The sequence below is a fragment of the Perognathus longimembris genome, chromosome 9 (genome assembly GCF_023159225.1).
Source record: "Perognathus longimembris pacificus isolate PPM17 chromosome 9, ASM2315922v1, whole genome shotgun sequence".
Taxonomy (NCBI): domain Eukaryota; kingdom Metazoa; phylum Chordata; class Mammalia; order Rodentia; family Heteromyidae; genus Perognathus; species Perognathus longimembris.
Window position 1 is genome coordinate 56,729,853 of NC_063169.1, and position 16,717 is coordinate 56,746,569.

Sequence of the window (16,717 nt, forward strand, 5' to 3'; positions counted from 1 at the left end):
TGTTCCAGATATAGAGGCCAGTTTTTTTCTATTGCTCTTAACACCTCCTTGTGAATAATGTTCATGACACTGATTTAAGGATGACAAAAATTTTATCAAGTAGACAACTTCACAATAATAGAAATCTCAACGTAAGTAGAATAGTCTATGCATAAAAGACAAACAAGAAAGTGGTCATAATCAGGCATCTTCTAACAAACACTTGTAGCTCATTCCTACTCAGGTGGCTGAGATGCAGAGAATCATAGTTTGAAAGAACCCCAGGCAGAAAAGTCCAAGAGACTCCATCTTCAAAATAAAGAGCAAAATCCAGGCTGGAAGAATGTACTTACAGGGATGATTTCTATAGTTTGTTACTGGAGAACTCTAACTGATAGTGTAGAGCACTGATCAACAATCCCAATACCATTCTTTAATGAAATAGAGGAAAGCAATCCAGAAATTCATTTGGAACAATAAGTGATTCTGAATAGCAAACACAATCCTAAGTAGAAAGAACAGTGCTGGAGGAATTTCAATACCAAATTTTAAGCTGTATTACAAAGCTATAGTAATAAAAACAGTCTGGTGTTGGCACAAGAACAGGTCTGAGAACCAATAGAACAGAACTGAAGACCCAGAAATGAACCTGCAAACTGTAGCTACTTAATATTTCATAAAAGAGGTAAAAATATGATGGAAGAAAGGCAGACTCTTCCACAAATTGTGCTGGAAAAACTGGTTAAACACCTATAGCAAACGAAAACTAGATCTTTATATATCACCTTGCACCAAAATCAGTTCCAAATGGATCAAATACCTCAAAGTAAAATCAGATACCCTGAAAGGCTACAAGAAGGAATAGGAGAAACATTTGGGTTCCTTGACACAGGACAAAACTTCCTTAATAAAGGCCCACAAACGCAACAAATCAAAGAAAAGTTGTACAAATGAGACTGCATCAAACTGAAGAGCTTCTGCACGGCAAAGGATATAGTTTGCAAGATAAACAGAAAACCCACAGATTGGGAGATGATCTTTACCGGCCTTACAACGGACAAAGGCCTCATATCTAAAATATATGTAGAACTCAAGAAATTAAATTCCTCCAAAACAAACCCTCAAATAGCAAATGGCCCCCTCAACAAATGGATTAAAGACCTAAAAAGAGACTTCTCTCAAGAGGAAATGAGAATGGCCAACAGACACACGAAGAAGTGCTCTACATCACTGTCCATAAAAGAAATTCAAATCAAAACAACACTGAGATTCCACCTCATCCCAGTAAGAATGTCCATTATCAGGAAAACTAATAATAACAAATTCAGGAAGGGATGTGGCCAAAAGGGAACCCTACTACATTGCAGGTGGGAATGCAAGCTTGTCAACCATTCTGGAAAGCAATGTGGAGGTTCCTCAGAAGGCTAAACATAGAGCTACCCTATGACCCAGCAGCCCCACTTTGGGCATCTACCCAAAAGATTACAAGCAAGACCACACTAAAGCTACCAGCACAACTATGTTCATCACAGCACAATTTGTTATTGCTAAAATATGGAACCAACCCAGATGCCCCTCAGTAGATGAGTGGCTCAGGAAAATGTTGTACATATACACAACGGATTTCTATGCCTCTCTCAGAAAGAATGACATTGCCCCATTCATAAGGAAATGGAAGGACTTAGAAAATAATTATACTAAGTGAAGTGCGCCAGACCCAAAGAAAAGAAATGAACTCCACATTATGGAAACAAGTGATATATCATGGTTGCAGTTATTTTCAACATGCCAAAAGAAACCATACGCTTTTTTTTTTCTCTTATTCCTTTCCTGTGGTTTTACCCCTACTATCTTAATACCCTGGATACTGTATATATTAATATTGGAACTAAGGAAAGGAAAGGGAATACGAAAATTGAACAAAAAGGGATAAAAAAAAACCCAAGCCATTCCAAAAGCAATACATACAAAATCATTTGGTGTAAACCAACTGTACAACTCATAGGAGGATAGGAGAATGGGGAGGGTGAGGAGGGAAAAAATTAGAGTGTAAGTAGCAAGTTGGATAATAAATATACTAATTGCCCTACATATGAAACTAACCCCTCTGTACTTCACTTTGACAATAAAGAAGAAACAAAATTAAGTATTTTTAAACTTTTCAGTAGACTATCCACAGTAAATGGAATTTTAAAATAAAGTATAGTAAATGAAAGTTTTTATTAGGCCTATAACCAACTTCTGATTATAATAGTAATATTATTTTGAGGATTATTTTGAGTCAGAATTCTGTATTTTCTCAAAAAAAAATTTCAGTTGTCATAGTGCAGCATATCTGCAATCCCAGCTCTGTGTAGGTTGATGTTAGATTTTAAAACATCAAAACAACAACAACAACAACATATCCTAAATACATATATTTTTAAAAAGCCAGGCTGGAAGTATGTCTCAAGTGGGTGAATACAAATTGAATAAGCCAGAGGCTGTGATTACAAACCCTGGTTCCAGGAAAATAAATAAATGTATTTTAACATCCAGATTTTGAAAGTTAAATTCTATCATAGTACAAATAATTTATTAGAAACAAATATTTATCCTGTATCATCAAGACAGAGAAAATAAAAAATCTTTTTATTACTTCTATTTACTTCAACCCCTATGTATCACTTAACCTAGTAAGATGGACTCTCCACACATCTTCTACTTTATCATACATCAGATTTACCTTGGCAGTTGTAAAAGTTCAGACATTGGCATGCTGCTCTTAGAGCTGGCTGCCATGGGGTCACAACATGTTCAGTTCTAAGGTGATAACGCTCTAGATCACACGTCGAGAAACACTTGGTGTCTCTGAGTCCTGACTTTGTATATTGACCAGACTTACTTTTAAAAAGAGATTGCAGGAAAAAAAAAAAGAGAAAGAGATTGTAGGATCTGCCTTCATCCTTTTTCTGCTTCCCTTCTCTCATGAAATTGTCTTACTCTTGTGTCACATACCAAAAAGTCAGCTAACACAGTAAACCCTTGACAAAGAAAGAGCTGTTTTACATCTTTGAGCAAGATCCACCATGCCTGCACTTCCTGGGACTTGAGCCACCTGAAAAGAAGCCTTTGCTTTCTCTGTTACATTCATGGTGGTGCGGAAGAATGCTCCAAAACATATGAAACTGCAAAGGCAGAATTATTGGGAACCCACAACAAACATTAATATGTCACATGGACTCAGGATCTCTTTCCAACACATTATTATTTCAAACCCCTCAGAATCCTAACACTAAGGGCATTCAAGACCAGATCCCCTCTTTGAGGAGTTGAAGCCCATTGAGTAAGTAATCAAGAAGCTTTATAATTAAGTAGATTTTAGAAGCATATTGGGGCAGTGAATGTGGCTCAAGTGGTCAGATGTCTAATCAGGAGGCTATGATTTCAAACTCCATTAGTGCTGGAGAAGAAGAAAAAAGAAGAAGGAAGAGGAAGAGGAAAAGGTGCAGGAGTAAGAGGGAAAAGGAAGGAGAAAAGATGGGGAAGGGAGAGAAAAAGGAAAGAGGAGAGGAAAACATCACTCATTCCAGCTATATCATCAACAAAACTGAAACTCTTGAGAATCTGTCTCCATAACATAGCCAAATTTAGTTGTTAAGCAGACCTGCTCATAGTATAGCTATAAATCCAGTAATAACAAAGAGTACTGCCTCATACATGTGTGACTCTCCCAATGCCTGTAACTTCGACAGCTGGCATATTTTTAATTAATGCTTAAGAACACAGAGTCAAACATCTGCAACCTTTTGCCAAGGCTTCAAATTCAATAATTAAAAAATAAGTTTAAAAAATAAGTTTTAAAAATGGGCAAAATCCTTGAAGAGGCCATTCTCTGAGTAAGATACACAAATGTCCATTAAGCACATGGAAACTTGCTCCACACGCCAAATGATTAGGAAAATGAGGTCAAAACAACAGTGCAATATGACTTCACATGGGTGAGGAGAGGCACTATAAAATAACTGCAAAGAACAAGAACCATCCTGCAGATGTTTAGGGAAATTTGTTTTCTAATTTAGGCCCTCTCATATTTTAAGAGGGAATGTAATCCTAATGTTCTTAGATTGCTGAAATACAATGTCTCGTTATTTCTGAGTGCTTTCTCAATGAGAGCTCTTAATTTGAAAGACTGTTGGCAGAACGGATGTGAATACATCAGCTCATGCACAATATGTTGTTCCTGCTTTGGAACTGTACATATTGTTTTTCTTCCTCCGTGGATGTTTATTTGAAGGATGAATCGGTCACTCTTAGCAGGAGAGCTCATCATGTGACTGCCAGATACAGAAGACAGATGAGTCACTTCCACACAGACTACAAATTATGCATGCTGGATAAATCTATATTCATATTTGAATTTGACCTAAGCTTCAACTTTAAAAATAGATTTAACAGAAATTATACGGAAATTCAAAAATTGTTTTGCTAGGAAGCAAACAAGTTATGCAATACAATTTTAAAAAAAGAGAATGTTCCTTCTGCTAGAAAGAGATCACATTAGCAATGAAACACTATATGTCAGCTTGAGCTTAAGCCCAAATTCAAGAACATATTGTACACAAAACTCCTGAAATCTATTTATCTGCTGTGTGATTGATAGCTATTGCTTCGGCTCTGAGACCTTAGGGTGATTCTGGCACTCCATCGTTTGTCATTATAGAATATTCTTTGAATAGGAAGTTGTGTGCTTTTCCCAGCCAGGGGGAAATAGCCCAGGTGCCTAAATACTAGTTAAAGTAGAAGAATGTGAGCTCATTCACCAGTGAGCTATTTTCAAATCCTAGTTTGCCTGCTAAATTGAATATATGGACAAATTTTAATTGCTTTAGCTCACTGAACCGTCAACCATAAGTTAACTGGCATAGGGCCTGCATAATAAATATGAGGCACTAGTTCTAGCCCCAGTATTACAAAAATAGATTGTAGGTAGGTAGGTATATAGATAGGTGATGATAAATAGATTAGATCAGATAGATAGATAGATAGATGACAAATATTCTCATTTTAATAGCTGCTACAGGCAGAGGTATGGGCAGAAGTACAGGGAGATTTACATGGCATAAACTTTAATGGACTTAACACTAAATCTGAACAATATCCACTGAACATATGTTACCTGTGTGTATTTGTGTGTATATGAGTGTGTGCACGTGTGTGTATGTGTGCTGGACCTGGGGATTGAACTCAAGGCCTGGAATTTGTCCCTGAGCCTTTTCATTCAAGGCTGTACAACTTGATCCACAGTTCCATTTCCAGCTTTTTGAGAGGGATTATTTGGAGATAAGAGTCTTATGGACAGTCCTGTCTGAGCTGGGTTTGAATCTCAGTCCTTAGGTCTCACTCAGGCTCCTGAATGGCTAGTAGCTTTCTTTCCTTGAGGTATTTCTGTATGTATTATTAGAAAATCAGCATATCCTGTGCAGATTATGACCTCTTTAAAAATGTTACTTCTGAAATTTCTGTTGAGTTTTTGCTGTGTAGATCTATTCAGCAGCAAAAGTAGTGTGTTAAATTCAACAATAATCAACGTGTTTGGACCTCTGTGCGATTTTAGGGTAAGGAGAATTTGATGAATTTGGATACTCTAGTATTTGTTGTATAAATATTTAGAATTGTTACATCCTACAGAAAAATCGCCTTATGCAATATCTTATGCAATATCTTTGTTTATCTCTTCTTACTAATTTTAATTTGAAATCTTGCTTTTTGATCCAAGTAGTCAATCAATGTAGTTTAATTGGAGAGTTAAGTCCATTAATATTGAGGGTTAGGATTGAGAGGTGTTTGGTAGTTCCTGCAATGTGATCCACCTTATTAGGGACTGTGTCTCATCACTCCTTCCTATGATTATCTGATTCTCTCTTTAGGGGCCATTTCTCTGCTTATATCATGATTTTGTTGGTTTTCTTTGTGTAGGATGTCTTTAAGTAATTTTTGTAATGCTGGTTTGGTGGAGATATATAGTTTCAATGTTTCTTTGCTGTGGAAGGCTTTTATTTGTCCCTCTGTTAGGAAGGAGAGTTTAGCTGGTTATACTATTCTTGGCTGTTAATTGTTTGTCGTTAGGTTGTGGCATACTTCATTCCAGGTTTTTTTTTTTTTTTTTTTTTTTTTTTTTTTTTTTTTTTTTTTTTTTTGCTTTTATGGTCTTTGCTGAGAAATCTGTAATTATTCTCACTGGTTTTCCTTTGTAGGTGATTGATCTTTTCTTGCTGACAGCTTTAAGGATCCTTTGCTAGGTCTCTATTGATGCTGTGCAGATTACAAGTAATCTATTTGTAAACTTTCAGCAGAGCTCTCTTTGGATCTTTGTGTTCTAAGTGCATCATTTGAATACCAGAGAGGATTCATTTCAGTCACAGAAAGACAATTTTATACGAAGTTTTAGTACATGCTTAGTTTTATGAAATTGGTACAGATTTTTCTTCATTACAAGTAGTGAACATTCTGAGATTGGCTTCCCATATAAAGTACAAAGTACTTTAAATGTACCCAAGACACATAAAGTAATTAACTTTGGTGGAACCATTCCCACAGCTGAGGCAATAAGATACTGCAAATGATAATGCAAACCAGCATCAACCTCTTCATCAGCTCATTCCCCTTTGGGGGTAACCACTGCAGGAAAGGCATGGTTCATATGGGTTACTTTGAACTTCACATGTGGGGTCTAGGAATATGGTCTAGTGGTAGAGTGCTTGCCTCATATACATGAGGCCCTGGGTTCCATTCCTCAGCACCACATATAATGGAAGAAGCCAAGGTGGCACTGTGGCTCAAGTAGTAGAGTGCTAGCCTTGAGAAAGAAGATGCCAGGACAGTGCTCAGACCCTGAGTTCAAGCCCCAGGACTGGCAATAAAAGAAAAAGAAAAAAAGCTAATAAACTTTGCATGTGATTTTAATGGCGTAGATCATGCTTTTAACATTTCAAATGTATTAACTAGATCAGGGAAGGCTTTAGTTGTTGACCTTTACCAAGGAAAGTACTTAGGATTAGATGAGTACATTTACCCATTATTTGAGGCTTTGAATTATGTTATCTAATTGTCTACTTTGAGATAACGATATGGCTTTTCTTTAATTTCTTGATGTGATAATTTTCTTACTATGTAGACTTAAAACTAGATATCATTGTTTCTTTTTTGTTTGTTTGCTTATATTTTGCTGACTCAGGTTTTTTTATATTTGGTTTAAAAATGTGTGCCTTATGTCCTAGTTAAGAAGGAACAAGAGGGGCTGGGGATATAGCCTAGTGGCAAGAGTGCCTGCCTCGGATACACGAGGCCCTAGGTTCGATTCCCCAGCACCACACATACAGAAAACGGCCAGAAGCGGCGCTGTGGCTCAAGTGGCAGAGTGCTAGCCTTGAGCGGGAAGAAGCCAGGGACAGTGCTCAGGCCCTGAGTCCAAGGCCCAGGACTGGCCAAAAAACAAAACAAAAAAAAAAAAAAGAAGGAACAAGAGACCTTAATTTCCTTTGTGTTACAGCTTCTGTGAGAAATAATTGAAAATTGGCACTGGGTTTTGTTCAATTTTGGTGAAATCTGTCCATAAAACAGTCTGGGATATTCTCCCTATCACTCCTGTCTTCCCATTTTTGTAGATTTAGACTCTGGTACTGACTGAATTATTTCTCTTTCTGTGTGTGTGTGTGTGCGTGCGTGCGTGCATGTGAGTGCACGTGGCACGTGTGTATTAATATGTATCTTATATATTTAATATATTAAATATATTAATATATACTATATATAAAATAGATTGACAGTTTATTTTTCTTCCTATTGTGTCATGTTTCTATTTGATTCTCAATGTAGTTCATATTTACATATTTACATTAGTTTCGATATTACTACTATATTCAAAATGTGATCTCCATTTCAATATTTTGTTATTACTTCTTTCTTTCTCTTTCTCTTTCTTTTTCTTTCTCTCTTTCCTTCCTTCCTTCCCTTTTTTCCTTTTTCTCTCTCTCTTTCTTTTTTCATTTATTTTTATTTTTTGAATATTTCCCACTTCTAGGGCTTGAATTTAGGGCCTGGGTTAGTCCCTGAGCTCTATTGTTCTAGGCTAGCACTCTACCACTTGAGCTGCAACTCCACTTATGGTTTTTTGTTTGCTATTGGAGATAAGAGTCTTATGAGAGTATTGCTGTTTCCTTGCTTTGCCTTTTACCCTTTGTCTCACCGTTTTACTTACAAGACAGTATGTTGTAAACTAACTATACAACTAGGAGTATGAGGAAGGAGGAAAGATGGGAAAAAATGAGGAGGATATCAAGTTGGACGAGAAATGTACTCAGTACCTAATATATGTAACTGTAACCCCGACCTCATATATGTACCATCACCCCGACAATAAAAACAGGGACTATTATTAATTTTTCAAGTCTTACTAATCGCCAACCTGTTTTCTGACCTTATAAGATGGTATTTGATTATGACTTCAAGATGGCTTTGTGATTTTGTCTTGCATAATATTTTGTGGTTTATTCTATAATTTTTCAAGCTTCTTCAGTGAGATATTCATATGTATGCTTATTTTTATATTTCTTCATTTAAAATTTTCATTTTCCTTCTTCATTTATTTCCCCTGGATTCTGCTACATTGCCTTGGCACCATTTTTATTAATGTTCATAACTAAATGTCTGATTTTCATTTTGATTGCTTCTTTGATCCTTGATCTAAGAGCATGACTTTTCATTTTCATTAATTATAATTTATTTTATGTCTACCTTAATTACACTGTTGTCAGAGAAAGTACTCTTCATGGCAATACTTCTTTGAAGTTCAAATTGTGTTTCTGGGCTTGTGCATAATCATATTTCTTTATGATACCATGTGTATTCTTGAGAAATATATGGACTTCAGATGAGATTTGACATCCCATACATTTCCTTTATGACACTATTTCTAATGTGCATTTCTGTCCAAATGACTGTGTTATTGGCAGATGGGTGAAAAAAATTTCTTACAATTGTAATGAATTCAAAAGTTTCAGTAATTATAGTAATTTCTGCTATGTATACATGAGTCTCTATTATTATGTGATGACCAATTTAGAATTCTTTCTTACCAAAGTGTGTACATTGAAATTATTTCATCATAATATTATTGATTTGCTTTACTTTCTGGAGTATTTTATTGATTTACATATATTATCTGTATTTGTATGTATTTTACCTATCTATCTTAAAATTTTGTACAATGTGTTTAGACCTTTTCAAGTAATGAATATATAGTTAGATTTATGAAATCCTCTAGATATTTTTTTCTTTTTCTAGCAAATGCAATCCATCTGTATGCTTTCTGTAATTATTTTTATGTTTGGATTTATAGTAATATGTTTTTCTCCTTATTTACTTTTATAAAATGTTCCCAATCAGAAGTCAGTATCTTAGTCTTACTTTGTTTTAATGTATTTAGTTGACCATTTTGATCATTGTCTCTCTTAGGCAAACTTGGTGTAACTCTACTACTATGGTTTTCTTTTTGTGTGTTTTTAGTAAGCTGACCTCTTTACTTCTACTTCCTCCTGGACTTAAAGTCCTCCTTCTTATGTTACATTGTTTGGAACTTTAGAAATAAGTGTTTTTTAGTAATAAATCTGTATTTCGACTTCTTTAACCTGAAGAGTATTGTTGGTTTGTCCTCATTCTTAAAATATTTCAAAGTTAATTGAAAGTTGTACGTTGAGATATTTGTGTCATCACTTCCTATAAGTGATTGTGCATTTCTATACATTACTTTGGTGTCATTCCTTTAGACATACTCTGTGAGTCTGAGACACTGTAGGAGGCAAGTAGAGATTTTTCTGGCCATAGTTAAATATTGTTTTTCACATGGTGAGTCTTGAAGATCTAATATTTGCCTCAATGTCAAATTTTAAATTTGTTTATTGGCATAGAAATTCTTGGAAAAATATGCATATAAATTTAAACTACACATTCACATAATGATGTGCTTCTTTTGTTCAAAAAGTTTAGGTTATTGCCATGTGCATTTAAAAATGATGTTTTCTAAATTGTGATCATGATTTGTAGGCATGATCTACTGAAGCATTTTCTCAGCATTTTGCAATTGGCAGATAATTAGAGTCTGTTGAGTTCGATTTTATAGTGAACACATGTCTTTCTCACCCCACTTTTGAAACTGAATTCAGCTTTTTTATTGTGCTTTCATGCAGCTTCTTTTTCTATGCTATCCCTTTTACCTAGCATTGCTTAAAGAAAACAGAAAAGGAAATGTAAGGTTCCTTGTAAAGAGTTTCAAAGGAAGAGAAATTTTGAAAACTACTTCCACAGAAAACTCAGTTTGAGTGCTTAGCCCATGTGTCACTCCTATAATAGGACTTATTACATATTATTCAGTAACCACAGACTAAACCAATTTGTCACTCAGTCAATTAAATTGAATTTTATACTGAAAGAGAGAGATTTATGTGAAGTTCTATATGACAAGGGAGCTATCACCTGGGAACAAAAAATGTTCTTACCATGAATATAAGTTCTTAAAGTATGAGTTGTAATTGCTGAATTTGCTTTAGGATTTGAAAATGTCTAGAGCAGTTTTAGTCTTAAATACTATTCTCGCTATTAAAAAGTAAAAATAAATCTGGTAATGTATTTTTAAATCATAAGTAGGCATAAGTAGGATTTAAAACATATTAGAAGCTCGTAATTTTTTCCTATAATTAGCAAGTACACTTTACCTAACTACCTATCTCAAATGTATTTGGCCATGACAGAATGAATGAATAAAAATGATTCAAAAATGATATTTTCTGTCATTTTCATCATTCATTTTGTAGAAACAAAAGGAGATATGAAATTCAGACAACTTCAGTTAAAGTTATAGGACGAGGCAAACAACTAGCATGGAGAATATTTTAATTTCATGTTAATTCTTAACATCAGGTATAATTACTTATTTTCCACAAAAATGTTTTACATTCACATTATTATATTCCAGTGCCATATCAATTATACTAGTATGATATGTTGTATGAATATACCAAATTTAATGTGGGGTAGAACTCCGAAGAGTTCATTGTTATTTTGTTTTTCTATCAATTATTCCACATCTTTACAAAACTATAATAAACCAAAAATATCCCCAGGCTGCAATATTGACAAGCATGACACACCAGGAGAATCTGCCAATAGTATAAGACCTTTTTTGTGTCAGCTCCTTTGAAAGGAAAGCTAACATTTCTAGCACCTTGAGATCTACAAGTTCTCAATCACCCAGATATATTCATTAAATTATTTAACAGGAAAATCTTCAGTTGAAACATGTTATTACAGATTCTCCTTGTACTTGAAGCAACAAAAGGGAAGGAAGCAAGTATAAAGAAAGCTGAGAAGACAAAGAAGTGGCTGAGTTGGTCTAGAGTCTGTGAACCCATCCGAACTACATGAAATTCCCATTTGGAAGGGGTGAAATAGGGTCCAAGAGAAAACAGTAGACATGAAGAGGAGAAGGGGGGAAATGTAGACAAGAATAAAAAATTAAGAGGTGTGGGGGAGGGATGAATAGGGTAGGGATGGATAAGAATGTTGAAAGGAGTGACATTAATCAAGATATATTTATAAACTGCTATGTTAAATGGCAACTCTTTTGTGCAACTACTTAAATGTAAAGTAAATAAATAAATGTTCTCCAACATTAAAAAACAAAAGAAGTTCCCTTGCTGGCAAAGACATACTGTCAGTCTGCATGATAGACACTCACTTGGACCTAGAAGCAATTCAATAAGCATTAATGGAATAAAGCATGTCTCTTTATGTACTCATGAATGAATATAGATGTAACACAGAAGTAAGTAATAATTACACAGATGACTATCAGCTCTTTGGTATACTAATTTATGTGAAAAAGCCATCTAGACAATGTCTACAATTGAGTACTAATTTATGGGAGAAAGTGGTAGATGTGAACAAATATATTTGTACTTTTGTTCTTTAGGAGAAGTAGCATTTATCTCTCAGTAGTATAAAGTTCAATGGGAGATTTTAGGTAGCAGTGGAGAAATCATGTTCTTATTTCCTTTTATCAAATCATGGCAGTCTTTTTTCACCTATGTCTCTCCAGACCACTTTGGGGTTCACCTGATTCCACTCTCAAAGAGTAGGAGCCATTATTCCTTAGAAAAATTTACAAAACTAACTTGACAGATGGTTGGCTATTATAAAAGTGAAATCCACAACTGCATTCTCCTAATTAAATCAGATAGTCATTTATCATCAAGTCTAGAAGGTATATAACTTGTTTCCAATTTTTAAATGAATCTAAATTATAAATAGTTTAATTTGTGTAGGTAAAAGAAAATATGTGAGGAACGAATAGGAAAAATAGAACTATTTTCCCTAAATGTATTTTTTAATTTCATACAAAAATCATGTAAATATTTTATATGACTACAAAGTAAATCTCATAAGCATCCAAATATATAAAAGTCAATGAATTTAAATTTTCATTGACTTCTAGGCTAAAACATACAGAAATTATTCTTAGTGGAAATAATAGAGAAATTAAATGTGAAATTTAATTAACTAATGAAGCAAAAAATCTTCAAAACTCTAGCTTTTTTCAGTAAACACATGTCTGGTAATTATACTGATATTATTTGAAATATATAACATAAACTAATGTTCAAGATTATTATTTTTATTTTTATTTTTTAGCCAGTCCTGGAGTTTGGACTCAGGGCCTGAGCACTGTCCCTGGCTTCTTTTTGCTCAAGGCTAGCACTCTGCCTCTTGAGCCACGGCGCCACTTCTGGCAGTTTTCTATGTATATGGTGCTGAGGAATTGAACCCAGGGCTTCATGTATACGAGGCAAGCACTCTTGCCACTAAGCCATATTCCTAGCCCCTTAAGATTATTATTAATCTTATTTTTTATACAGAGAAAAATGACAATATAAATAAAATAAAACAAAATTAAAATACTAAATACTTACATCTTAATCCTAAATATTAGTAGAAATCTATGGCATAAGTTGTATGACAGTTCTCTCACTCTAGTGCTTTAAAAAGACAAAACTACCATGTTATGGAAATGACTGTTACATCACTGTTGTAATCACTTTCAACATGCCATGTGGAACCATAGCTTCTATTGTTGATGATCCTCTTGTATTCCTTTCCTGTGGTTGTACCTGCACTATCACTCTATCTCATCTGAGTACACTGGATACTGTATATACTGGTATTAGAACTAGGGAAGTGAAAGGGAATAACAAATTTGAGAGACAAAGGATAAAAAGACAACGACTCCAACAGCAATACTTGCAAAACCATTTGGTGTAAACCAACTGAACAACTCATGTGGGGAGAGGGAAAAGGGGAGGGGGGAATGAGGGAAGAGGTAACAAAAAGTACAAGAAATGTACCCAAGGCCTAACATATGAAACTGTAACCTCTTTGTACATCACTTTGACAATAAATAAAATGAAAAAAAATACAAAACTATATGGTGTAAACCAACTGTACAACTCATGGCGGGGGAGGGGGAAATGGGGAGGCAGGAGGTGGGGGATAAATGAGGGAGGAGGTAACAAGTTGGGTAAGAAATGTACTCACTGCCTTACATATGAAACTGTAACCCCTCTGTACTTTACTTTGACAATAAAGAAAAAAAAAACCAACACACAATGCACACATCAATAGCTTTCAACAAACTCAAACAAATTCAGTGTCTTTTTCTCCTGTAAAATCTAATGTTTTAAGCACTAGCCTTGAACACAAAATCTGATGTTTTAGATGTAGGCTTCATACCAGATTTATGTCAGGAAGCAGAGAATATGAATTTTGGAGAAGTTATATATGCATATATATAGTTGTATATATTATATATATGTATATGTAACTATTCAAGATTGACTCATAGGACCATAAAAATGATTCCAAAGTTGTCCAAGAGGCTTGTTTAACCCAATGAGGCTCATAATGATAAAATATACGATAGTCCAAATTAAAACAGTAATGGATTGAATGCATAGCAAATATGTCACAATTTATAAATTAAAAATACTATAGCAATGAACAAAACCAGCAAATTTCCATTGGCATGTAGTTTCTGAATTCAGGACTTAATTCAGTCACACTTAAGTTTCTTATATTGCCACACATAGGACATGTCGCAGGAAAGCAGTGGTGTGTGCCTATAACCCTTAGCTGCTCACAAAGCTGAGAACTGTAGAATGGCAGTTCAAGGCTATACAGACAAAATTTACTGTATCTCACCTCCAAAACCCAGCAAAATATTGGGCTGGAATTGTGGCTCAAGTTGTGAAGGGTAAGCCTAACAAGACTGAGGCCCTGAATTTATATCCCAGTACTAAAAAAAAGCAAAACAAACAAAACAAAAATGTTGCATACATTCATCAGAACTGGTTATTGGTCTTTTCCCAGACTACTGTGACAAATTATGGTGCAATGGTGTCACTTCAGGGCAGTGGCTGAGAGGCAGAGCATCCAATCAGCCACAAGATCAGGAGCAGAAACAGTAAGGAAGAAACTACAATATATTTTACTACCAAGCTGTGCTGTTTCCATTAGGTACACTGAGTGCATTTAAAGTTTCCATTTATGATTAGTTTGATCAAGATATAATGCCATTATACCTTAGCAGTATCTGGATTTAGAAGATAATGCATCACAAAGCTATTGTCCAAGAAACTAGTTAATAAAGGGAAAGAATCAATCCTTTCTCTTGCCTTACTGTATGAACAAGGCCGACCCATTTGACCTTTGTGTTTTCTTTGTGTGTCTTTGAAACTTGCCACAGCAAAGACAGAAACCACCTCGAAACCTGAGAAAGCCTTATCTCATTTCACCTAGAGCATAGGGTCTATCTTTTTCTAAATCTAAAGGGTCCAAGAAAACTCATTTAATTGGTAATTGTGATTGAGTGGATCAAGCTTATGAGCTGGAATAAGAACACAATTATTCTTATCTTGTCTCTTGATTCACTCAGGAGGAGACTTTCTTGGAACAAGAATTACAGCTTTATTATTGTAACATTAAGTCTTACCACAGCATCTGCAACTTCAAGCTAGTCAGTGTTTTGATTAAATAGAGAAATCACATCAATAAATACACACAATTATTTCCAAAGGAAATCTTGATTAGTTTATTTAATACCTTTTTAAAAATTATTACTACATTAGAGAGAACCAATTACACATTTTGAAAGATTTAAATCACATCATTAACAGAACCCACAACTTATTGTTTGTTTGTTTATAAGAAACTAAAAACCTAGCACCATATGTTGTCAGACCACATTTAATCTTCTCTAGAAAAATTGAATATTCCTTAGACAATGTTTTCTTTCCCTTAGATAGAGAAACTAATAAATGCTTAAATAACTGATGAAAATGACAACAAAGAAGGCATAAAGGATTCACTTATAAACAATTGTGGAAATTATTAGAGAACTTGAACAATGAGGAAAGATGAGTGCATGTTGATCTTAAAGTGATATTTTTATTATAATTATAAAAGAGAAGCCTAAATTCTAGTAAAACATAGAATGTTATGGTTGAAGAAAACATATGTTAACCAACTGGGAGGAAATGAACTATATTCAGTCACCAAAAGGGGCATGGGTCTGGTGTCTGCCATACTGAGCTGATATAAAAACATGAAAATACAAGTAACCACTTGACAGATAGGGCCCACAAAGAGCAATCAGGGATAGCCTCATCTCTGAAGTCACTCAAGATCTAGTAACAAACTAGACTAAGGAGAGCAAGAATTTTCTGATCAGCTGGCATAAGGATTCTGATTCATTCCAGAGTTATTATTTATAGGAATGAATAAAAGGGTTTTTATTCTTAAAACAATCTCTTATCAGGAGCAATAGTTATGTCCCATAATTGTAACTACTTGCAAGTTAGAGATCAAGGCATCATGGTTCCAGGCCAGCTTTGGTAAAGAGAAGTTTGTGCAACTCCATCTCAACCAAAGTCTGGGTGTGGTGGAAGATACCTGTGGTCCCGTCATGCGTGGAAACACAAATTGAAGAAATGTACCCCAGCCCTGACTTGGCTTGAAGTAAGATCCTAGTTCAGAAACAATCATTGCAATTAGGACCTGGAGTTGTTTCTCCATTGTTAGCTTACCTACCTAGTAAGCAAGGGGCCACCTTGACCTCGTTGCTCAAAAGTATACAGTCCTATTATGGTTTATTATGCCAAATAACTTAATTATAAATCAATATTTAAAAATAAGAATATGCCATAGTGTGTTTCAAGCATAAATAACTTTTGAATGTACTGACAACAATTTTATTTTAGAACTGCCTTGGAAAAATCATCAAAGCTATTCTATACAATGAATTTCTGCCACAGGGACATGTTTAACCTTTCAATCATTCTGACAAGCCAGAGAAATTTAACATGTAGGTACTGGGGCCACATCTTCTACATTCTAATACTGCTTTAAGATCTTACTGATAGTCTTTTAATCACCTCATTATGTCATACTTTGACCATACATAAATTTATTAATTAAAATTGCTTTATAAATGTCATTATTGTTGCTATTCCTTGCATATTGCTAGCATGTATGAAGTTCCAATCAGTCGTGATTCACTTGAGGCACATCCAAATATTTAATATTTTGCCTATACAAAAAATTCCTCTGGGGAATATTTCTCAACTGTTTACCAACAAAAATATGCATGTTT

General features: G+C 34.7%; 1 pseudogene; it reads left to right on the forward strand.

Moving 5' to 3' along the window:
- The first annotated feature begins 318 nt into the window (after positions 1 to 318).
- Positions 319 to 398, forward strand: LOC125357819 (annotated as a pseudogene).
- The last annotated feature ends 16,319 nt before the right edge of the window (positions 399 to 16,717 follow it).